Source organism: Triticum urartu, chromosome 2A (assembly GCF_056163025.1).
Source record: "Triticum urartu cultivar PI428250 chromosome 2A, HENAU_Tu73, whole genome shotgun sequence".
NCBI classification, from domain to species: domain Eukaryota; kingdom Viridiplantae; phylum Streptophyta; class Magnoliopsida; order Poales; family Poaceae; genus Triticum; species Triticum urartu.
Genome location: NC_141874.1, coordinates 57,478,067 through 57,502,233, shown reverse-complemented (window position 1 = coordinate 57,502,233; position 24,167 = coordinate 57,478,067). Strand labels below are relative to the sequence as shown.

At 42.8% G+C, this 24,167-nt stretch overlaps 1 protein-coding gene across 18 annotated transcripts in view; it reads left to right on the top strand.

Moving 5' to 3' along the window:
* LOC125535544 (small ribosomal subunit protein eS7-like) overlaps positions 1–24,167 on the top strand; it is a 35,795-nt gene that overhangs the window by 5,522 nt on the left and 6,106 nt on the right. For 17 of the 18 annotated variants that reach the window (XR_007294721.2, XR_015615716.1, XR_015615714.1 and 14 more), the window contains 2 exons: positions 275–386; positions 496–1,183. The gene's annotated coding sequence lies outside the window, so the exon portion shown is untranslated. Of the gene's footprint in view, positions 1–274; positions 387–495; positions 1,184–24,167 lie in introns of those variants that run through there. The other variant, XR_015615718.1, reaches the window with a different exon arrangement.

The following is a 24,167-nucleotide window of genomic DNA, read 5'->3' as shown; positions in this document are numbered from 1 at the left end:
AACATTACTCGACTGGACACCGTTATTTCTATTTGCAAAAAAGAGGATTTTTTTGGAACATTCCACTCAATTGTTGAAACACAGTGAATGAGATTTTGCTATTGGCACTCCCTTTTGCTGTGTAGTAGTTGCCTATGGTAATGTGGCACACGGCTGTATGTTACTCGTGCATCTAGAAGTTCATGTCTCTGATAATGTCTCCTTATGTTTACATAGCCCAGTTGACAAATATTCCAAAACTAATATAGTGTGTTACTTTTCCTTGTTTGCTCAGCGACTGACTGAATGAACTGGTGGGCTCTATGTTTCCCCTACTATGGTTGGAAGCAGGTCAGATAGACTAATCGCAGGAGCTAGGGCTGCAAAGATGTCTCTAGGATTGAACGGTGATACGTCCATTTTGCATCATGCTTTTATATCAATATTTATTGCATTATGGGTTGTTATTACACATTATGTCACAATACTTATGTCTATTCTCTCTTATTTTACAAGGTTTACATGAAGAGGGAGAATGCCGGCAGCTGGGATTCTGGCTGGAAAAGGAGCAAATATTATAGACCTATTCTGCACAGCTCCAAAAGTCCTGAAACTTCACGGATGATGTTTTCCAAATATATAAAAAATACTAAGCGCAAGAACCTCACCGGGAGGGGGGGGGGGGCACACCCTGCCCACGAGGGTGGGGGGCACGCTCTACCCCCCTGGGCGCGCCCCTACCTCGTGGGCCCCCTGGTGGCCCTCCGGTGACCATCTTCTGCTATATGGACTCTTTCGATGGGAAAAAATCATAAGCCATCTTCTCGGACGAAACTCCGCCGCCACGAGGCGGAACCTTGGCGGAGCCAATCTAGGGTTCTGGCGGGGCTGTTCTGCTGGGGAAACTTCCCTCCCGGAGGGGGAAATCATCGCCATCGTCATCACCAACACTCCTCTCCTCGGGAGAGGGAAATCTCCATCAACATCTTCACCAGCACCATCTCATCTCAAAACCCTAGTTCATCTCTTGTATCCAATTCTTGTCTCCAAGTCCGGGATTGGTGCTAGTAGGTTGTTAGTAGTGTTAATTACTGCTTGTAGTTGATGCTAGTTGGTTTAATTGGTGGAAGATCATATGTTCAGATCCTATATGCACATTAATACCCCTCTGATTATGAACATGTTTATGCTTTGTGAGTAGTTACTTTTGTTCATGAGGACATGGGAGAAATCTTGCTATTAGTAGTCATGTGAATTTGGTATTCGTTCGACATTTTGATAAGATATATGTTGTCTCTCCTCTAGTGGTGTTATGTGAACGTCGACTACATGACACTTCACCATTGTTTGGGCCTAGAGGAAGGCATTGGGAAGTAATAAGTAGATGATGGGTTGCTAGAGTGACAGAAGCTTAAACCCTAGTTTATGCGTTGCTTCGTAAGGGGCTGATTTGGATCCATATGTTTCATGCTATGGTTAGGTTTACCTTAATACTTTTGTTGTATTTGCGGATGCTTGCAATAGAGGTTAATCATAAGTGGGATGCTTGTCCAAGTAAGGGCAGCACCCAAGCACCGGTCCACCCACATACCAAATTATCAATGTACCGAACGCGAATCATATGAGCGTGATGAAAACTAGCTTGACGATATTCCCATGTGTCCTCGGGAGCGCTTTACATCATATTAGAGTTTGTACAGGCTTGTCCTTTGCTACAAAAGGATTGGGCCACCTTGCTGCACTTTATTTACTTTTGTTACTTGTTGCTCGTTACAAATTATCCTATCACAAAACTATCTGTTACCACTTATTTCAGTACTTGCAGAGAATACCTTGCTGGAAACCGCTTATCATTTCCTTCTGCTCCTCGTTGGGTTCGACACTCTTACTTATCGAAAGGACTACGATAGATCCCCTATACTTGTGGGTCATCAAGAATCTTTTATGGCGCCCTTGCCGGGGAGTGAAGCGCCTTTGGTAGGTGGAATTTGGTAAGGAAAATTTTATATAGTGTGCTGAAATTTACTCTCACCTGTTACGATGGAAAGTAGTCCTCTAAGGGGCTTGTTTGGGGTATCTTCACCCCGACCAGTAGAGCAAAGAGTTGCTCCTCAACCTACTAAACCTACTGAAAATGAAAATGCTTGCTTTAAAATTCCTTTGGGTATGGTAGAAAAACTGTTAGCTAATCCTTTTTTAGGAGATGGAACAAAACATCCTGATGAGCATCTAATATATGTGGATGAAGTTTGTGGATTATTTAAGCTTGCAGGTGTACCCGGAGATGTTGTTAAGAAGAAGGTCTTCCCTTTATCCTCGAGGGGAGATGCATCGACATGGTATAGGCTATTTGATGATATGGAGTCTTGGAACTACAAACAATTGAAATTGGAATTTCATCAAAAGTTTTATCATATGCATCTTGTTTATCGTGATCGCAATTATATATATAATTTTTGGCCTCGCGAAGGAGAAAGCATCGCTCAAGCTTGGGGGAGGCTTAAATCAATGTTATATTCATGCCCCAATCATGAGCTCTCAAGAGAAATGATTATTCAAAAAATTTATGCTCGGCTTTCTGGTAACAATCGCACCATGCTTGATACTTCTTGTGCTGGCTCTTTTATGATGAAGACTATTGAATTCAAATGAGATTTATTGGAAAGAATTAAACACAACTCTGAAGATTGGGACCTCGACAATGGTAAGGAGTCAGGTATCACACCTAGTTTTTATTGTGTTAAATCTTTTATGGATACTGATATTTTTCGTAAATTTAGCACTAAATATGGACTTGACTCTGAGATAGTAGCTCCTTTCTGTGAATCTTTTGCTGCTTATGTTGATCTCCCCAAGGAGAAGTGGTTTAAATATCATCCTCCCATAGAAGTAAAAGTAGCTGCACCTATTAAAGTAGAAGAAAAGACTATCACTTATAATGATCGTATTGTTCCTACTTCTTATGTTGAGAAACCACCTTTCCCTGTTAGGATAAAGGATCATGCTAAAGCTTCAACTATGGTTCGTAAAAGCAATATTAAAACATATACACCTCCTGAGCAAGTTAAGGTTGAACCTAATATTGCTATTGTTAAAGATCTCTCTCTGATAATATAGATGGGCATGTTATTTATTTCTGTAATGAAACTGCTAGAATTGCTAAACCCCGTGATACAGATAAACCTAGACATGTGGTAGGCATGCCTATTATTTCTGTTAAAATAGGAGATCATTGTTATCATGACTTGTGTGATATGGGTGCTAGTGCTGGTGCAATACCTATTGACTTATACAAAGAAATTATGCATGACATTGCACCCGTTGAATTAGAAGATATTGATGCCACAATTAAGCTTGCTAATAGAGATACTATTTTACCAATGGGAATTGTTAGAGATGTTGAAGTCTTGTGTGGGAAAACTAAATATCCTGCTGATTTTCTTGTCCTTGGTTCCCCACAAGATAGTTTTTGTCCCATTATATTTGGTAGACCCTTCTTAAATACTGTTAATGCTACCATAGACTGCAAAAGGGATGTTGTTACTGTCGGTTTAGATGATATGACTCATGAATTTAATTTTTCTAAATTTAGTAGACAACGCCGTGAGGAAGAATTACCTAGTAAGGATGAAATTATTGGTCTTGCTTCTATTGCCGTACCTCCTAGTGATCCTTTAGAACAATATTTGCTAGACCATGAAAATGATATGTTTATGAATGAAAGAAGGGAATTAGATGAAGTATTATTTAAACAGGAACCTATTCTGAAAAACAATTTACCTGTTGAAACCCTAGGGGATTCTCCTCCACCCAAGGGTGATCCCGTGTTTGAGCTTAAACCATTACCTGATACTCTTAAATATGCTTATCTTGATGAGAAAAAGATATATCCTATTATTATTAGTGCTAACCTTTCAGAACACGAAGAAGAGAGATTATTGAAAACTCTGAAGAAGCACCGTGCTGCTATTGGGTATACTCTTGATGCATTAGTCCCACTCTGTGTCAACATAAAATTAATTTGGAAGAAGATGCTAAACCAGTTCGTGATCATCAACGCCGTCTGAATCCTAAAATGAAAGAAGTGGTAAGAAAGGAGATACTAAAGCTCCTCGAGGCAGGTATAATTTATCCCGTTACTGATAGTAAGTGGGTAAGTCATGTCCATTGTGTCCCTAAGAAGGGAGTTTTTACTGTTGTTCGTAATGATAAATATGAATTGATTCCTCAAAGAATTATTACTGGTTATAGGATGGTAATTGATTTCCGCAAATTAAATAAGGCTACTAAAAAAGATCATTACCCCTTACCTTTTATCGATCAAATGCTAGAAAGATTGTCTAAACATACACATTTTTGCTTTCTAGATGGTTATTCTGGTTTCTCTCAAATACCTGTGTCAGCCAAGGATCAATCAAAGACTACTTTTACATGCCCTTTTGGTACTTTTGTTTATAGACGTATGCCTTTTGGTTTATGTAATGCACCTGCTACCTTTAAAAGATGCATGATGGCTATATTCTTTGAATTTTCATGGACGACTTTTCCATCTATGGATCTTCTTTCGATGATTGCTTGAACAACCTTGATCGAGTTTTGCAGAGATGTGAAGAAACTAATCTTGTCTTGAATTCGGAAAAGTGCCACTTTCTCTACCTAATATTAAAGGACAGATCGTTTCTCCACTTTTTTTGGTTTACGGCGAGACCAGGTAATTTTTCGTCCGTCGGACCCAGACATTTTTTTCGTTCTGTCTCGATCGAATAAAAAGCACGCAGCTTTGAATCCTAAAATGAAAGAAGTGGTAAGAAATGAGATACTAAAGCTCCTCGAGGCAGGTATAATTTATCCCGTTGCTGATAGTAAGTGGGTAAGTCATGTCCATTGTGTCCCTAAGAAGGGAGTTTTTACTGTTGTTCCTAATGATAAATATGAATTGATTCCTCAAAGAATTATTACTGATTATAGGATGGTAATTGATTTCCGCAAATTAAATAAGGCTACTAAAAAAGATCATTACCCCTTACCTTTTATCGATCAAATGCTAGAAAGATTGTCTAAACATGCACATTTTTGCTTTCTAGATGGTTATTCTGGTTTCTCTCAAATACCTGTGTCAGCCAAGGATCAATCAAAGACTACTTTTACATGCCCTTTTGGTACTTTTGTTTATAGACGTATGACTTTTGGTTTATATAATGCACCTGCTACCTTTGAAAGATGCATGATGGCTATATTATCTGACTTTTCATGGACGACTTTTCCATCTATGGATTTTTTTTGATGATTGTTTGAGCAACCTTGATCGAGTTTTGCAGAGATGTGAAGAAACTAATCTTGTCTTGAATTGGGAAAAGTGCCACTTTCTCTACCTAATATTAAAGGACAGATCGTTTCTCCACTTTTTTTGGTTTACGGTGAGACCAGGTAATTTTTCCTCCGTCGGACCCAGACATTTTTTTCGTTCTGTCTCGGTCGAATAAAAAGCACGCAGCTTTGAACAAAATACGAAAAATAAAATCACACTGCTGGGAATCAAACCGCCGGCCTAATGCTAGATACCAGCAAAGCCAACCATCCGAGCTAGCGACTTAATATAACTACAAGGCGGTCCAAAACTTTTAAAAACCCTAACGACAGCAACAAATTCGTTTATTCGAGATTTCTTTTAGATGGTAAGTCGCCCGCAATCAGTCCCGATTAAAACTGCCAGTCGCTACCGCCTGGGCCGTAGCCCATAACCTGCACTATGGCCCAACTATCTCATAGAAGAGCTAAAAAATATTTGACCGAGTTGGAATCAAACTCACGACCCTTACACCAAGTCCTAACGCTCTATCCAACTAAACCAGGGCCTTTTTTTTACATAAAATAGGGCTGGTTCGTTTTAGTAGTCTTACCTCGCGTCTCTTTATGCACCAATTAATGTCCATGTGTGAAACTTCACGTACTAAGCCAGCTCCAGGATGGATTGGTACGTCGGCTACCTAGCTTGGCTGTGTACGCCAAAAAAAAGGGACGCCAGCAGTCCAAGGACGCTACAAAAAAGTCAATAGGTCCAACGCTTTCTCACATATAAGATGGGAAATTAAGTCGAACAAGGACGCTACGACAAAGGCCAACTATATATCCAATTAATTAACATACCTGAACATCAGTTCCGTGGAAAATATGGATTTCTTCCATTAGTGGAATAAAGCAAAAATTTTATCCTTCCATGGAAAATATGAATTATTTCCATGAGTGGAATAAAGCAAAAATGCCAAAGCAATTTGTCAAAAATGTCAAAATTATGGTACAATTGGAAGGGGAGGGTGTCTTGGCGAGACGCGGGACAGAAACAAGTTGGCTTTGCTTCTTCTTCTTCTTCTTCTTCTTGTTGTTGTTGTTGTTGTTGTTGTTGTTGTTGTTGTTGTTATTGTTGTTGTTGCAATAGGTTATGTATTTAATGTTTTGTTAATTTGGTAATGTTATTTTTTAAAATTACTTATAAATTTTGGATTGGAAGGCAGAGGAGGTTGAAACCTTTTAATAACGTTATTTTTCCAAATTTAATTTTATATTTCAGAATGGACTAATAATTTTAATTGACGTTGTTCATCCTAACCAATTGACCCGGGACCACATCACATGGTCTAAACTAGGGTCTTTAAAAACTCTACCCTCAATCAATCCATTGTTTGACATGTCAGAATTATAGGACGTAGACCTGTGGTCTGTGGATGGTCTTGAGCATGCTTATCAAGCTATAAGGTGTGCTATTTTTTTATGTCCCGTTGCAACGCATGGGCATGTTTGCTAGTATAAATAAACAAAAAAATGATGTGAATAGTTACAAGCATCAAATATTCACAACAAATAACTGTGTACTTTTATCTTTCTTTCTGTTCTTGAGTTGTGAATCAAATTTGGTCTTCAAATTATGTATCATGGCTGTTGCACCATGTCTCAAGGTTGTCTTTTTTACATACAAAAAATTTCTTTTAGATTATGCGTCTGTTCTTAGTAGATAGTGGAGAAATACCGTCAAGGAGGAAGCATCAGGAAAAAATGATGATTTTTTGGGACCACGTATAGGACGTGCACTCAGGCACTAATAAGCTCATAGCTCATCCTTCTTTTTACAAAATTGCTTCCATTTCATTATTCTTTCCCTTCTTTTTTTGGCGGGGGATTTCATTATTCTTTCCATCCTACCTATTAATTTGACTCTTTTTTTACAGTTACAGTTGCAGATGAAAAAGACTTAGACGGTCAACATGAGCCCAAGCAAAAGAAGCCTAAGACTACAAGCACCGAAGCCGATGAGGCAATGACCTGCTCACAGGCTGGGCTGCTAGGAACCAATCAAGGCCAAGAGAAAAATTGAAGAAAATCAGTGAAGAAAACTAGAGTGATCAATGGCAGCATTTTTCCCGCTTAAACAAAAAGAAAAAGGAACACTGTCGTTGCGAAGCTATTTCCACCTTGTGTTGTGAACTTAATTATATGGTGGGTTTGTCGTGAAACTTGCAACCAAAGGTGACAGTCGTAGGAGGTTTTCGTCCCATTGTCCGACTCCGAGTATGGGATTGGACCTCCTCGGTGTGTTGAACCCTGTTTGCTTTTTTCTATTTTTGCTTTTGTGTTTTACCTCCTGAGAACTTAGCCTTGCCGTGGAACAGGATGATTTTGTGAATTGTTTAATTGGTACCGAAATATATTTGGATTTTCTCTGATTTTACTCGTTTCCTGAACTGTAATCGTCTATACGGCATTACATGGCTCTGGTTCTGGCAGACAGGTAGGTTGCAACAATGAAACATCATAAGCATTTAGGCATTAAGAAGCTCAAGCTGTCGATCAAAAGGAATTGTGTGTGCATTTATTTTTATCTTTATCTTTACCTAATAATAAAGGACGGAAGGTTTTATAGTTCTCCATACATCACCCTTTTATATCCGTTAATTTTATGTTAATCATAAAGATTGACGGCCCAGATTTAAAAGTAGATCTATGTAATAGATTGAAAAAAAACTCCACATCTCCTCTTGCAATACGAGAAGAAAACCGAAAACAAAAGCGTGTGTGCACACATGCACAGATACGTTTCATGTACGGTTTGGTTCACGTCTCATGCTCGGTTTTTGTGTGTACAAAGATCTGAAAAATCTAACCCATAGAGAAAACCAGCCAACAAAATCTCGGCAGCCCAGGAAAGACTCCCGACCCAAACTGTATCCCTCTCCCAAGTGCCAACACGCTGCCCAATCGACCCCCGTCCTCCGCGTGCACTCCAGGCGCTGCAGGCCAAGGCCGGCATCGTCGTCTCCTCCATGCTCACCTCATAGACTTCAAGCGGATCTCCGCCAAGTTTCCGTCCATCGTGCAACCCTGGTCCTCACTCTGGCGAGTACTTCCCAGGTTCCCCTGCTCGCCTCTCCATCAAGGTTTTGAAGCTTTGGGAAACCTTGGCATCCGGTGCCGGCGGGTCCGAGTCACTCTCTGACCGGAGGCGCAGATCTCCGCGCTCCGGGATAAGGTCGCTTCCCTCGAAACCACGTTGGGCATGCAGCGACTGGTCTTTTCCGAGTTAATTGGGTAAACCACCAGGCTCGGATGGACACCATGCCGGCGGCGCACTTCCCAACTTAGTCTTCGTAGGAGACCGACGTTGAGGCGAGCCTCAAGATGTCTGTGGCTTACGGCGCGTTCATGGATGTATTGCACTCCATCAAACCGTGCATTCACAACTTTTCTAGGCCTGGTGTGATGAGTATGAAATGATATAAGAACTTGGAGAAGAAGAGCGAAGACGCTAGCAAGGTTTGGTTTTCAAGGAATGCACATACAAACTAGCTCTGGCAATGATGACTCTAGGTATGGACATAGAGATCATGCTCGGCCAACAGTCAAAAGCTGGAGTTGTACGTAGCTCGGTCTTGGAGAGGTACTCGCCACTTTACTTGATTGATTGAAGATTGACTGTCTTTGATTATTATATATAGTTTTACTTAAATCTCATTGTTTCAGACAGTCAAATATAACTTTATGGTGTCGCATGGTTCGCCGGGGCGGCGCCCAGCCGGACCATGTTGGTATGACGCAGTGAGACGGGGATCAGCAGCGCGGTGGGGGCGTTTTCCTGCATTCGTGCTGAGACTGAAGGAGCGGACTGGGAGCGATGAGTACCTGTTGCACTAGCTATTGGAGGGCTGCGACCAAGACCTTAAAAGTATTGCCTTTTGAAAGCATAGTATTTTGTTTTCAAGAATAGTGATTTTATCCTGTAAAAGTAAACAAATTATTTGCACCATGGAAACTTATAGCATGCTATAGTGGTGTTATTTTTCTTGTGAGAACATTTTATATTTCTCTGAGTATGGAAATTATGGTTTAAACAATGGAGATTACATTATGTGTACATCTTGGAAGATGCTAATGCATGTTCTTTCTTTTCTCAATGCAGGCCAACTGAGTTGGATTGAGCACCTTGATTGAGAAGGTTGTATATCTGACATATTACATGATAACACATGTTGTTGCCACATTAATTTCATATAGAACGACAAGCTTATCATACATAACATGTAGACGGTGAAAAAGCAATGACGGAAAATAGCACCGACATTTTTTGAGCTCATGATGTCTACTACACAACCTTCTTCTTGTAGACGTTGTTGGGCCTCCAAGTGCAGAGGTTTGTAGGACAGTAGCAAATTTCCCTCAAGTGGATGACCTAAGGTTTATCAATCCGTAGGAGGCGTAGGATGAAGATGGTCTCTCTCAAGCAACCCTACAACCAAATAACAAAGAGTCTCTTGTGTCCCCAACACACCCAATACAATGGTAAATTGTATAGGTGCACTAGTTCGGCGAAGAGATGGTGATACAAGTGGTATATGAATGGTAGGTAATAGTGTTTGTAGTCTGAAAATATAAAAACAGCAAGGTAACTAATGATAAAAGTGAGCGTAAACAGTATTGCAATGTCTGGAAATAAGGCCTAGGGTTCATACTTTCGCTAGTGCAAGTCCTCTCAACAATAATAACATAATTGGATCACATAACTATCCCTCAACATGCAACAAAGAGTCACTCCAAAGTCACTAATAGCGGAGAACGAACGAAGAGATTATGGTAGGGTACAAAACCACCTCAAAGTTATTCTTTCCAATCAATCCGTTGGGCTATTCCTATAAGTGTCACAAACATCCCTAGAGTTCGTACTAGAATAACACCTTAAGACACAAATCAATCAAAACCCTAATGTCACCTAGATACTCCAATGTCACCTCAAGTATCTGTGGGTATGATTATACGATATGCGTCACACAATCTCAGATTCATCTATTCAACCAACACAAAGGACCTCAGAGAGTGCCCCAAGGTTCTACCGGAGAATCACGACGAAAACGTGTGCCAACCCCTATTCATAGGTTCATGGGCGGAACCCGCAAGTTGATCACCAAAACATACATCAAGTGAATCACGTGATATCCCATTGTCACCACAGATATCCACGACAAGACATACATCAAGTGTTCTCAAATCTTTAAAGACTCAATCCGATAAGATTACTTCAAAGGGGAAACTCAATTCATTACAAGAGAGTAGAGGGGGGAAGAAACATCATAGGATCCAAATATAATAGCAAAGCTCGCGATACATCAAGATCGTACCATCTCAAGAACACGAGAGAGAGAGAGAGATCAAACACATAGCTACTGGTACATACCCTCAGCCCCGAGGGAGAACTACTCCCTCCTCATCATGGAGAGCACCGGGATGATGAAGATGGCCACCGGAGAGGGATTGCCCCCTCCGGCGGGGTGCCGGAACGGGTCTAGATTGGTTTTCGGTGGCTACGGAGCTTCTGGCGGCGGAACTCCCGATCTATTGTCTGTTCCCTAGAAGTTTTACGATACGTAGGTATATATGGGTACAAGGGGTACGTCGGTGGACCGAAGGGGGGGCCACGAGGCAGGGGGCGCGCCCCTACCCTCGTGAGCACCTCCTTCATCTTCTGACGTAGGGTCCAAGTCTATCTGGTAGGTTTCCTTCCAAAAATAACTTCTCCGGTTGATTTCGTTCCGTTTCGACTCCGTTTGATATTCCTTTTCCTCGAAACACTGAAATAGGCATAAAACAGCAAATCTGGGCTAGGCCTTCGGTTAATAGGTTAGTCCCAAAAAATAATATAAAAGTGGATAATAAAGCCCAATATTGCCCAAAACAGTAGATAATATAGCATGGAGCAATCAAAAATTATAGATACGTTGGAGACGTATCAGCTCACAAAAGACTTATCTTAACGACTAAGTTTTTCTTCCGAAATTACTACACATGCAGTACTTTTAGTCTGACGTGAGTGTGACTATGAATCCAATGTTGTATGTATTTTGTTGCTAAGTGTGGATGGTTTGATCTTGAACCTTGTACAAATATCCGATGAAAAAATTGGTATGTATAGCGTCATTGATTTTCTTGAGTTGTTTAACAACTAGATTAATTCATGTTTCCTTCCTATTCTTCCAGCAAAGCTTTTTGGCAGAACTTGATCTTGAACAGTTCGTGAAGTCCGAGCTTTATTAACATCCCTACCTGCTGGATGGTAAACAATACATCTTTTTGTTTTTCTATAATAAATTTTAATATTTGGTTTACTGTTTATTCAATGCATTTCAATGCATTCTACAAAATTAGGGCATTATTTAAATTAGTTTATTGACTTAGGGGTATATATTATTAAATAATAATTTGTTCCCGTTGCAACGCACGGGCCATTTTGCTAGTATGGTTAATGAAGGTATCGTCTTGGGGCATAAAGTTTCTGAAAGAGGTATTGAAGTTGATAAAGCCAAGGTTGATGCTATTGAAAAGATGCCATGTCCCAAGGACATCAAAGGTATAAGAAGTTTACTTGGTCATGCCGGTTTTTATAGGAGGTTCATTAAGGACTTCTCAAAAATCTCTCGGCCTCTGACTAATTTATTACAAAAAGATATACCATTTGTCTTTGATGATGATTGTGTAGAAGCATTTGAAATACTTAAGAAAGCATTGATCTCTGCACCTATTGTTCAGCCACCTGATTGGAATTTACCCTTTGAAATTATGTGTGATGCTAGTGATTATGCTATAGGTGTTGTTCTAGGACAAAGAGTTGATAAGAAACTAGATGTTATTCAATATGCTAGTAAAACTCTAGACAATGCTCAAAGAAATTATGCTACTACTGAAAAAGAATTCTTAGCATTTGTATTTACCTGTGATAAGTTTAGACCTTATATTGTTGATTCTAAAGTAACTATTCACACTGATCATGCTGCTATTAAATATCTTATGGAAAAGAAAGATGCTAAACCTAGACTTATTAGATGGGTTCTCTTGCTACAAGAATTTGATTTACACATTGTTCATAGAAAAGGAGCTAAGAACCCCGTTGCAGACAACTTGTCTAGGTTAGAAAATGTTCTTGATGACCCACTACCTATTGATGATAGCTTTCCTGATGAGCAATTGAATGTCATAAATACTTCTCATACTGCTCCATGGTATGCTGATTATGCTAATTACATAGTTGCTAAGTTTATACCACCTACTTTCACATACCAGCAAAAGAAAAAGTTCTTTTATGATTTGAGGCATTACTTTTGGGATGACCCACATCTTTATAAAGAAGGAGTAGATGGTGTTATTAGACGTTGTGTACCTGAGCATGAACAGGAACAGATCCTACGCAAGTGTCACTTCGAAGCTTATGGAGGACACCATGCTGGAGATAGAACTGCACATAAGGTACTGCAATCTGGTTTTTATTGGCCTACTCTCTTCACGGATGCCCGTAAGTTTGTCTTATCTTGTGATGAATGTCAAAGAATTGGTAATATTAGTAGACGTCAAGAAATGCCTATGAATTATTCACTTGTTATTGAACCATTTGATGTTTGGGGCTTTGACTACATGGGACCTTTTCCTTCCTCTAATGGTTATACACATATTTTAGTTGTTGTTGATTATGTTACTAAGTGGGTAGAAGCTATTCCAACTAGTAGTGCTGATCATAACACTTCTATTAAAATGCTTAAAGAAGTTATCTTTCCAAGGTTCGGAGTCCCTAGATATTTAATGATTGATGGTGGTTCACATTTTATTCATGGTGCTTTCCGTAAAATGCTTGCTAAATATGATGTTAATCATAGAATTGCATCTCCTTATCACCCTCAGTCTAGTGGTCAAGTAGAATTGAGCAATAGATAACTCAAATTAATTTTGCAAAAGACTGTTAATAGGTCTAGAAAGAATTGGTCCAAGAAACTAGATGATGCATTATGGGCCTATAGAACTGCATATAAAAATCCTATGGGTATGTCTCCGTATAAAATGGTCTATGGAAAAGCATGTCACTTACCTCTCGAACTAGAACACAAGGCTTATTGGGCCATTAAAGAACTTAATTATGATTTTAAACTTGCCGGTGAGAAGAGGTTATTTGATATTAGCTCACTTGATGAATGGGCCTACGAAAATGCCAAGTTGTTTAAAGAAAAAGTTAGAAGGTGGCATGATAAAAGAATACAAAAGCGTGAGTTTAATGTAGGTGATTATGTATTGCTATACAACTCTCGTTTAAGATTTTTGCAGGAAAACTTCTCTCTAAATGGGAGGGTCCTTACGTTATCGAGGAGGTCTACCGTTTCGGTGCCATAAAAATCAACAACTTTGAAGGAACAAATCCGAAGGTGGTGAACGGTCAAAGAATCAAACATTATATCTCAGGTAATCCCATAAATGTTGAAACCAATGTTATTGAAACCGTAACCCCGGAGGAGTACATAAAGGACACTTTCTGGAAAATTTCAGACTCCGAAAAGGAATAGGTATGTGGTACGGTAAATAAACCGACTCCAAAACAGTTTTTAAGGCAATATTTCTACGTTTTGGAATATTTAGAAAAATAGAAAAATAAGCAGCAGTCTGGAAAGGACACGAGGGCCCCACGAGGGTGGAGGGCGTGCCCTACCCCCCTGGGCGCGCCCCCTACCTCGTGGGCACCTCGTGTTCTCTCCGGACTCCATTTTCTTACAGGACACGTACTTTGGTCGGTAAAAATTCATTATATAACCTCCCGAGGGTTTTGACTCCCGTATCACGCAAAAATCTCCTGTCTTTGTTTCGAGCTATTTTTCTGACATATTTAGATTATCATGACGTCTCCAAGTGCTCCCAAGGACAAGTTCTTCGAGAAGGTCATCAACCCTTACTTTGCGGAGGTGCAGCGACACCCTCAAACCATTGAGATGCGTGATGGGTTGCTGCACATCCGTGATGCTGAGGGTCCGAAGGGGAACGGAAGCGTGGAGACGAGGCTCGAAGCAATGGAGCAACAAGTTTTCAAGTGTCAAGGGATGGTGGAGCGTGGACTCAACTCCAACTACATGATGATCCCAGAGTTCACCAACAAACACAAGCTGGATGCCGACAACATCGGGGAGACCATCTTCAAGCTTCACGAGAAAATCGAGCACCTTCAAGCTCAAATCTATGACCTGCAAAACCAAAACCGTGAGTATGAATATAGATTCAAAAGGATGAGTTTGGCTATAGATTTGAGGATCCCGGAGACTCGGTCATCCTTCTATGATGGTGAGCCTATGCCTTGGAAGAAGGGCGACAAGGCTACGCCATCAACAAAATCACCACCGTCTCCACCAACAAAGAAGAATTGAGTATCTGGTATGGGCACCCCACTTGGCAACTGCCAAGCTCGGGGGAGTGCCCCGGTATCGTATCACCATCACTTTCATCTTTACCATTTTTCTTAGTTCGATCCTTTTGGTAATATCTTGATCTAGTAGATTAAAAGTTCTTAGTATGATCTAGTTGTGAGTTTTGCTTTATTATCCTTCTATGTAATCGAGTCTGTGAGCTATATAATAAAGATTAGTGTTGAGTCAAGGGCTTGATTATTTTTGCCATGATCCCAAGTGAATAAAAGAAAAGAGAAAGAAATAAAAAGAAACAAAAAGATCATGTGACTCTTATGGAGAGTAATGAGCTCACATAGAAAGAGTATGATGAATAAAAGTTATTGAGGGTTGACAAACATAGTTTTGGTCATCGTTGCAATTAATAGGAAGTAATAAAGAAAGAGAGGTCTTCACATATAAATATACTATCTTGGACATCTTTTATGATTGTAACGCCCTCGATGCGGCTATATCTCCCACGTGTCGAGGCACGACTTAGAGGCATAACCGCATTGAAAGCAATGTCGCAAGTTAGGCAATCATCACAACATCCCATGTAATATAGATAATAAAAGGGGAGATACATAGTTGGCTTACACTCGCCACGTCAATCAAAGTACATAATTAGCATTACATCAACCAAACACTCATGGCCCAACTACGGCGCCAAAATGAAAGATAAACCGAACATGCGACACGGTCCCGATCACCCCAACTGGGCACCACTACTGATCATCGGGGAAAGACACGTAATATCGGCGTGAGTCCTCGTCGAACTCCCACTTGAGCTCAAGCGCGTCATCTGGAACGGAATCATTAGGCCCTGCATCTGGTTTGGAAGTAATCTGTGAGCCACAGGGACTCAGCAATCTCGCACCCTCGCGATCAAGACTATTTAAGCTTATAGGTAAGGCAAGGTAATATATGTGGAGCTGCAGCAAGCGACTAGCATATATGGTGGCTAACCTGTTCGCAAAAGAGAGCAAGAAGAGGAGGCAAAGCCGAACGAGAAACTAGAGAGCAACCTGCGGCAAGCATTACTCCAACACCGTGTTCGCTTCCCGGACTCCTCCGATAAGAGACCATCACGGTAACTCACACTGTTGATTCATTTTAATTAAGTTAAGGTTCAAGTTGTCTACAACCGGACATTAACAAATTCCCATCTGCCCATAACCGCGGGCACGGCTTTCGAAAGTTCAAATCCCTGCAGGGGAGTCCCAACTTAGCCCATGACAAGCTCTCACGGTCAACGAAGGAATAGACCTCCTCCCGAGACATTCCGATCTGACTCGGTATCCCGGTTCTACAAGACACTTCGACAAGTTAAAACCAATCCAGCAACACCGCCCGAATGTGCCAAAAAATCCCGATAGGAGCTGCACATATCTCGTTCTCAGGGCACACTCAGATTGTCTAAACTTCCGGTAGGCCAGCCCAGAGTTGCCCCTGGTGGCCACCGGCGGCTGACGAGGTGGACCAACACTCAGAGGAGCACTGGCCCGGGGGGGTTTAAAATAAGATGACCCTCGGGCTCCGGAAACCCAAGGGAAAAGAGGCTAGGTGGCAAATGGTAAAACCAAGGTTGGGCATTGCTGAAAAAGCTTTAATCAAGGCGAACTATCAAGGGGTTCCCATTATCACCCAACCGCGTAAGGAACGCAAAAATCCGGGAACATAACACCGATATGACGGAAACTAGGGCGGCAAGAGTGGAACAAAACACTAGGCGAGAGGCCGAGCCTTCCACCCTTTACCAAGTATATAGATGCATTAAGATAACAAGGCAATATAATGATATCCCCACAAGTAAATAATGTCCCAACCAGGAACGGTCTCCGATCTTCACCTGCAACTAGCAACGCTATAAGAGGGGCTGAGCAAAGCGGTAACATAGCCAATCAACGGTTTGCTAGGACATGGTGGGTTAGAGGTTTGACATGGCAATTTGGGAGGCGTGATAAGCAATTAGTAGGCATCGTAGCATAGGCATAGCAAAAGAGCGAGCATCTAGCGAAGCAAAGATAGTAGTGATTTCGAGGGTATGATCATCTTGCCCGCAAAGTTGTCAGAGTTGACTGGATCCTCGAAAGCAAACTCAACGGGCTCCTCGTTAGCGAACTCATCTCCCGGATCTACCCAAACAAGACAAACAAGCAACAAGGACACAATCAACCACGTGCAAGGCTCAAACAATATGATGCAAAGATGGTATGCTACGCGGGATGCAATATGTGATGCATATGCAAGATTTGACAAGGAATGCATGAACCTGGCCTCAACTTGGAAAACCAAGTGTGCCACTGGAAAGATGAGATGAAATCTCTTGAAAACGATATAAAGAACGCCGGAATCGGAGTTACGGTTTGGGAATGGCAAGCGATTCAAATATGAACACGTTCTGCGATTTACAGCAAGTAGCCAACTAGATGCAACAAGATGGACATGCTACAGCACCCAAACATGTCATCAAAATACATGTCAGGGATCCATTCGTGATGCTTAACAAAAGACTAGCACTGAGCTACGGCCAATTCATCCATTAACAGGTCCAAACAAGCATGGCAAAAATGCATTTGGTAAACAGATTTCAGACTTAGTGAAATTAACACTTGTCTGGAATTTCAGATCAGGTAGCCCACTTTGGAGCATGAAAACTATATGCTACAGGACCTGAACATGGCAAAGTAAAGCATTGAATGGAGCTACTCAAAGAGCTTAACAAAAGTCCCTTAGTGACCTTGAGCCAAAAGGGATCAGAAAATACATTTGCAAGCATGTGAACATGGCAAAAAACATAATCAGTTCTCAGACTTAGTGAAAACTGGAGCATGCTGAAACAGATATCAAGTAGGCATGTTTACGAGCTCGATGCACTCACTACAGAGCAAGTCATGACAATCTAATCATACCCCCATCAAGAATACACAAAATACAAGCTAGACATGGCAAGAACAATAACATAGCATGCACGGATCAACTACAACATCCTCGGCAAAATTGCTAACAAGTAGACAATCTGCCCAGATTCACGAAATGACAAAAGTAGAGCTCGATTGACTCAAGCTAGGGTGCTCCATAATTGCAAACAAAGACATGGATGGATAGAGAACTACAAGATTAACAAAACATCCTTACTGATCATCCTCAAAAGAGGCACGGATCACTAGGAAACAACATGAACATATGGCATATTGAGATAAACAGCTCAAGGACTTTGTGGAAATGCTAAGTCCCTGAAATCAGCATTAACGAATGCTCCACTTTGCAAGCTTGTGCTAATCACCACACACATCACAAAAATACATGGATTGCACCTCTCGATAGATGACAAAATATATGTCAAAACTCATGAAGAGCTCAGGGCATATCATGCACACAATAATCATGGCAAAAATGACAAATATCTAAATGGAGCAGCAGATCTGACAACTATCTCAAATAGCATTCTTATAACAGCATTTCGGGCATCAAGATGAACTCAAATGAAAATGATGCAATGAGATGAAATGATGTACTCTCTGAGATGAACATTTTGATATGCTATATGCCCAAAACGGAGCTACGGATGCGGAGTTACGATGCGATGAACAAGGGCATATGGATCTGGGAATCGGGGACTTAGAAGAAAATTCCACCTCGCGGATTAGGGTTGACCCGGGCACGCAAAACGAGGCGGTGGTGGATCTCTCCGGAGATGACGACGATGGCGGCCGGCGAGGTCGGGGTCGCCGGATCCGGCCCTCCCGCGGCCGGATCTGGCCGGAGGCGAGGAGGCGGCGACCGACGACGAGGTGGTGGCGGCGGGCGGCGGAGCAGGCCGGCGGAGGAGGAGCCACCGGGCGGCGCGGGCGACGGGCTCGCGGGGGCCCGACTCGGGCCTCCCGGGCCGGAGCGGCGGCGGCAGGGGCGTGCCACGTGTCACGTGCCGATTGGCGCGGGCGCGGCGGCGGGATCTGTCCGGCGCGGACCGGATGTGTCCGGCGCGCGGATGGAGCGGGGCTAGGGTTTGGGGGAGAGTGGAACCACGAATTTTTAGGAGGGGTCTATATATAGACATAGAGGGAGCTAGGAGTGTCCAAATGAGGTGCGGTTTTAGGCCACGCGATCATGATCGAACGCTCTAGATGATGGAGAGGGTTTTGGTGGGTTTTGGGCCAAAATGGAGGGGTGTTGGGCTGCAACACACACGAGGCCTTTTCGGTCCCTCGGTTAACCGTTGGAGCATCAAACAAAGTCCAAATGGTACGAAACTTGACAGGCGGTCTACCGGTAGTAAACCAAGGCCGCTTGGCAAGTCTCGATCCAATCCGGAAATGTTTAATCCCCACACACGAAACAAAGGTAGAAATGACCACCGAAGGAGAACGAAGTGTCGGAATGCAAAACAGACAACGGGAAAAATGCTCGAATGCATGAGATGAACATGTATGCAAATGCAATGCACATGATGATATGATATGAGATGCATGATAACGATAACAACACACGGAGACAAAAACCCGAACCCGAGAAAATAAAACAACTTAACGTCGGAAACGGCAAGAGTTGGATTACATATTGGGAAAATCATATCCGGGGTGTTACAACACTCCACCACTACGAAAGGATCTCGTCCCGAGATCTAGGACTGAAAGAACGCCGGGTACTCAGAACAAAGGTGATCCTCGCGTTCCCAGGTAGCTTCACGGTCAGAATGGTGTGACCACTTGACTTTGAGGAATTTGATTGACTTATTGCGAGTCTTGCGTTCAGTCTCTTCAAGGATAGCAACGGGGTGCTCACGATAAGAGAGATCTTCTTGGAGCTCAATGTCCTCGAAGTTGACGGTGCGGTCAGGAGTCTTGAAGCACTTTCGGAGCTGAGAGACATGGAACACGTCATGAACATTTGCAAAGTTTGAAGGAAGCTCGAGTTGATAGGCGAGATCGCCTCTCTTGCTGACGATCTTGAAAGGTCCCACGTATCTAGGGGCAAGCTTCCCTTTGATACCGAAGTGACGAGTACCTTTCATTGGAGAGACGCAGAGGTAAACATGATCTCCGATCTTGAAAGCCAAATCACGGTGCTTACTATCATAGTAGCTCTTCTGGCGGGATTGGGCTGCTTTGAGGTTATCTCGAATGACTTTGCACATTTCCTCTGCCTCTGTGATTAAGTCATTTCCCAGAAGTTGACGTTCACCGGTTTCAGACCAGTTGAGAGGGGTACGGCACTTCCTGCCATACAGAATTTCAAATGGGGCCTTGCTCGGACTTGATTGAAAATTGTTGTTGTAGGAGAATTCAGCATAAGGAAGACAATCCTCCCACTTCATGCCGAAGGAGATCACACAAGCCCTGAGCATATCTTCAAGAATCTGATTGACACGCTCGACTTGACCGCTAGTTTGCGGATGGAAAGCTATGCTGAAGCGGATGTTGGTGCCCATGGCCTTCTGGAAAGATTCCCAAAACTCGGAGGTAAAGATGCTGCCACGGTCTGAAGAGATCACTTGTGGAATACCGTGCAGAGAGACAATTCGAGAGGTATAGAGCTCCGCCAATTGAGCTGCAGTGATTGACTCTTTGATAGGCAGAAAGTGAGCCACTTTAGTGAGTTTGTCAATGACAACGAATATAGCATCATTGCCATGTTTGGACTTTGGAAACCCAGTCACGAAGTCCATCTCAATGTGGTCAAACTTCCATTCTGGAATGGCAAGAGGTTGGAGGAGACCAGCTGGCCTTTGGTGTTCTGCCTTCACTCTTCTGCAGACATCACACTCATTCACGAATTGAGCAATCTCGCGCTTCATTCGAGTCCACCAATAAGCCTGCTTGAGGTCCTGATACATCTTCGTGCTCCCAGGGTGGATGGAGAGGAGAGAATTATGAGCCTCGTTCATGATCACTTTACGAAGGTCACCTTTGGGCACGACAATACGATCCTCGAAGAAGAGAGTATCCTTGTCATCGAGGCGGTAGCACATGTACTTGGGTTGACTCTTGGCAATCCCAATTTTTACCTTCTTCACCATAGCATCAAGAAGCTGAGCTTGGCGAATCTGGTCTTCCAAGGTAGGAGAGACTTGAAGGTTGGCGAGGAAACCTTGAGGAACAACTTGCAGATTAAGTTTGCGGAAAGCTTCACAAAGCTCGGGTTGATAAGGCTTGAGAATCAAGCTGTTGCAATAAGCCTTCCTGCTCAATGCGTCAGCAATCACATTGGCCTTGCCTGGAGTATACTCGATACTCGGATTATACTCTTGGATCATTTCGACCCATCGAGTTTGCGTGAGGTTGAGATTAGGCTGCGTGAAGATGTACTTGAGACTCTTGTGGTCAGTGAAGATGTCCACTTTTCTTCCCAATAAGAGATGTCTCCAAGTCAAAAGAGCATGCACAACTGCCGCCAACTCGAGATCATGAGTGGGGTAGTTCTTCTCGTTGGGCTTCAACTAGCGGGAGGTATAAGCCACAACTTTCTTTTCTTGCATCAACACTGCACCAAGACCTTGGAGAGAGGCATCGCAAAAGACCTCGTACGGCTTGGATTCATCAGGCGGAGTCAGAACTGGAGCGGTGACCACTTTCTCTTTCAAAGTGTTGAAAGCAATGTCACAATCCGGAGACCAAACGTACTTGACGTGCTTCTGGAGAAGATTTGAGAGAGGCTTCGCGATCTTAGAAAAGTTTTCAACAAATCTTCGACAGTAGCTTGCGAGACCGAGGAAGCTACGGAATTGCTTCACCTTCTGAGGAGGTTCCCAATTCACAATTGCAGACACCTTCTCAGGATTCACCGCAATGCCCTTGGTAGAGATGATATGACCAAGATAAAGAACCTCATCGAGCCAAAATTCGCACTTGGAGAACTTGGCGTAGAACTGGTGTTCCCTGAGCTTATCGAGTACCAAACGCAAGTGATTGGCATGATCTTCCTTGTTCTTCGAAAAGACCAGAATGTCGTCGAGATAGACCAAAACAAAGTCGTTGGTGTAGGCGTTGAAGATGAAGTTCATCATGCGAGAGAAAGTCGGAGGAGCGTTGATGAGGCCAAAAGACATGACAGTGTATTCATATGAACCAAAGCTTGTCCTGAAAGCCGTCTTGGGAATATCTTGCTCACGGATTCGAATCTGATGATAACCCATACGGAGATCAAGCTTGGAGAATACTTGGGCACCTTTGAGTTGTTCGAACAGCTCATTGATGTTGGGAAGTGGGTATTTGTTCTTGATAGTCTTCTTGTTCAATGGACGGTAGTCAACACAAAGTCGGTCCGTTCCATCCTTCTTCTTCACAAAAAGAACACCACAACCCCACGGAGAAGAACTAGGTCGGATGAGACCCATTCTCTCTTGAACATCGAGTTGCTTCTTCAGCTCCTTCAACTCTTCAGGTCCAAGCTTGTAAGGACGCTTGCACACAGGTTCCGTGCCAGGCTCAAGATCGATGACGAATTCAACTGGCCGGTGCAGAGGCATTCCTGGAAGCTCTTCTGGAAAGACGTCTTGATATTCGCAAACGACTGGAATTTGCGAGATAGCATCCAGTTCACCCTTCTCATTGAGAGAAAACAGACGGATTGTATTATCCCGAGCGGCAAAGACAATTACATCCTCAGACGAATGAGTCAATTGAATCTGCCTGCCTGCACAATCAAGCTGAGCCTTGTGCTTAGAAAGCCAATCCATCCCGAGAATAAGATCAATATCCGAGTTACCAAGGATCATTGGAGAAGCCAGAAACTTGAAATCACCCATCGAGATAGAAATATCCGGAACCTCGTAGTTAGCGAGCAAACAACTACTCGGAGAGACAACTGCTAATGGTTTATGCATAACTTGAGAATACCACCCATGTTTAGATGCAAAAGGTCTCGAGATGAAACAATGCGATGCACCAGTGTCAAAAAGAAATTTTGCAGGAACATCGTTAACAGGAAGGTTACCCATGATGACATCTGACGAGTCCTCTACTTGAGCTGCATTCACCATGTTAACCTTGGCGTACTTGGGGTTATGCTTGACCACAGCTGTACTTGCCGATCTCACAGGAGGAGGAGGAGGGAGACGCCTCTGATTGAAGCATTTGTTGGCATAGTGACCCTTCTATTGGCACTTGTTGCACGTGACCTCTGAAAGCAGACGGTGATACAGAGCACTCGATCTTGGAGCTTGAGACGAAGTCTTGTTCTGAAAGCCAGGGTTGGGTGGGTGGGAAGATCCACTGCCACCTTTGCTCCTCTGCTGATACGGCTAACGGAACGGAAGAGGAGGAAGCCAATACTTCTGCTGCTTGGCCACTTGAGTAGAGGAAGAAGGAGTAGCATCTCTGACTCGCTTCTTGGAAGCATCACACCTCAGTTGAGCGGCCTCTTGCTTCAATGCCATGTTGTAGAACTCATCGTATCTCAAGGGCTCAAAGAGAACAAGTGCTAGCTGAATTTCTTTCCTGAGACCACCCCTGAACTGGTATATCATGCTCTTCTCGTCAGGGACGTCCTGCTTAGCAAAGCGGACGAGCTTCTGGAACAACTTGTTGTAGTCATAGACAGACAAAGAGCCTTTCTTCAGGTTGCGGAATTCCTCACGCTTGCTTTCAACCACGCTCTGAGGAATATGATGAGCTTTGAAGTCTTGACGGAATTCATCCCAGGTAATCACACGGCCTCCTCTGGAATCCTTGTACTGCTGGAACCATTCTGCAGCTTGATCTTTGAGTGGAAGCGAACTTGACGAAGTCCTCAGGCCTGACGTTACTGCACTCGAAATGCTTGCACAGATCCACTAGCCAATCGTTAGCATCAGTTGCCTCAACACAATTGCTGAAAGTCTTCGGCCCGTTAGCAAGGAACTGGTTGAGTGTAGCAAAGTGATTCTGATTGTTGCCTTGGTTGCCTTAGTTCGCTTGATTGCGCTCTTGAAGAATTTGCATGATCAACTGTGTGTTTGCATTGGTTGCGGCCATCACAGCTTGCCATGCCTTCGGAGGAGGAGGAGGTGGTGGCGGATCTTGATTCTGATTCTGATTGGTGCTCTTAGCGGGAGCCATCCTGAAGAGGGTGACAACCGTTAGCACATTGACAGATAAAATGAAGCTGAATCAAACGGGTTGAAATTGCAACATAAAGTCTTCACATCCGAACATAAGAACGAATGAAATCCACTTGAAATGGTCACATATCCATAAATTGAGAAGCCACTTAGAATTTAGGTACAGGAATAAAACAACAAGGTACGGATCAAGAACAAATACTCGGTAAGAAATCCCAATCTCAAACCAATATCCGTGGAAGAAGAACTAGAGCTACAAGAATTCCCACCTATGAAACTCCCGAACCTTTCCGGTTATGCAATCAGGTGTTGGGGATACAGGGGAAGCATAATATCTCACCCAAATCTAGCAAATCCTACATCCAGATGTATCCATCCTTCAACACATAACCGAGAAAAACTTCGGAAACCATCTA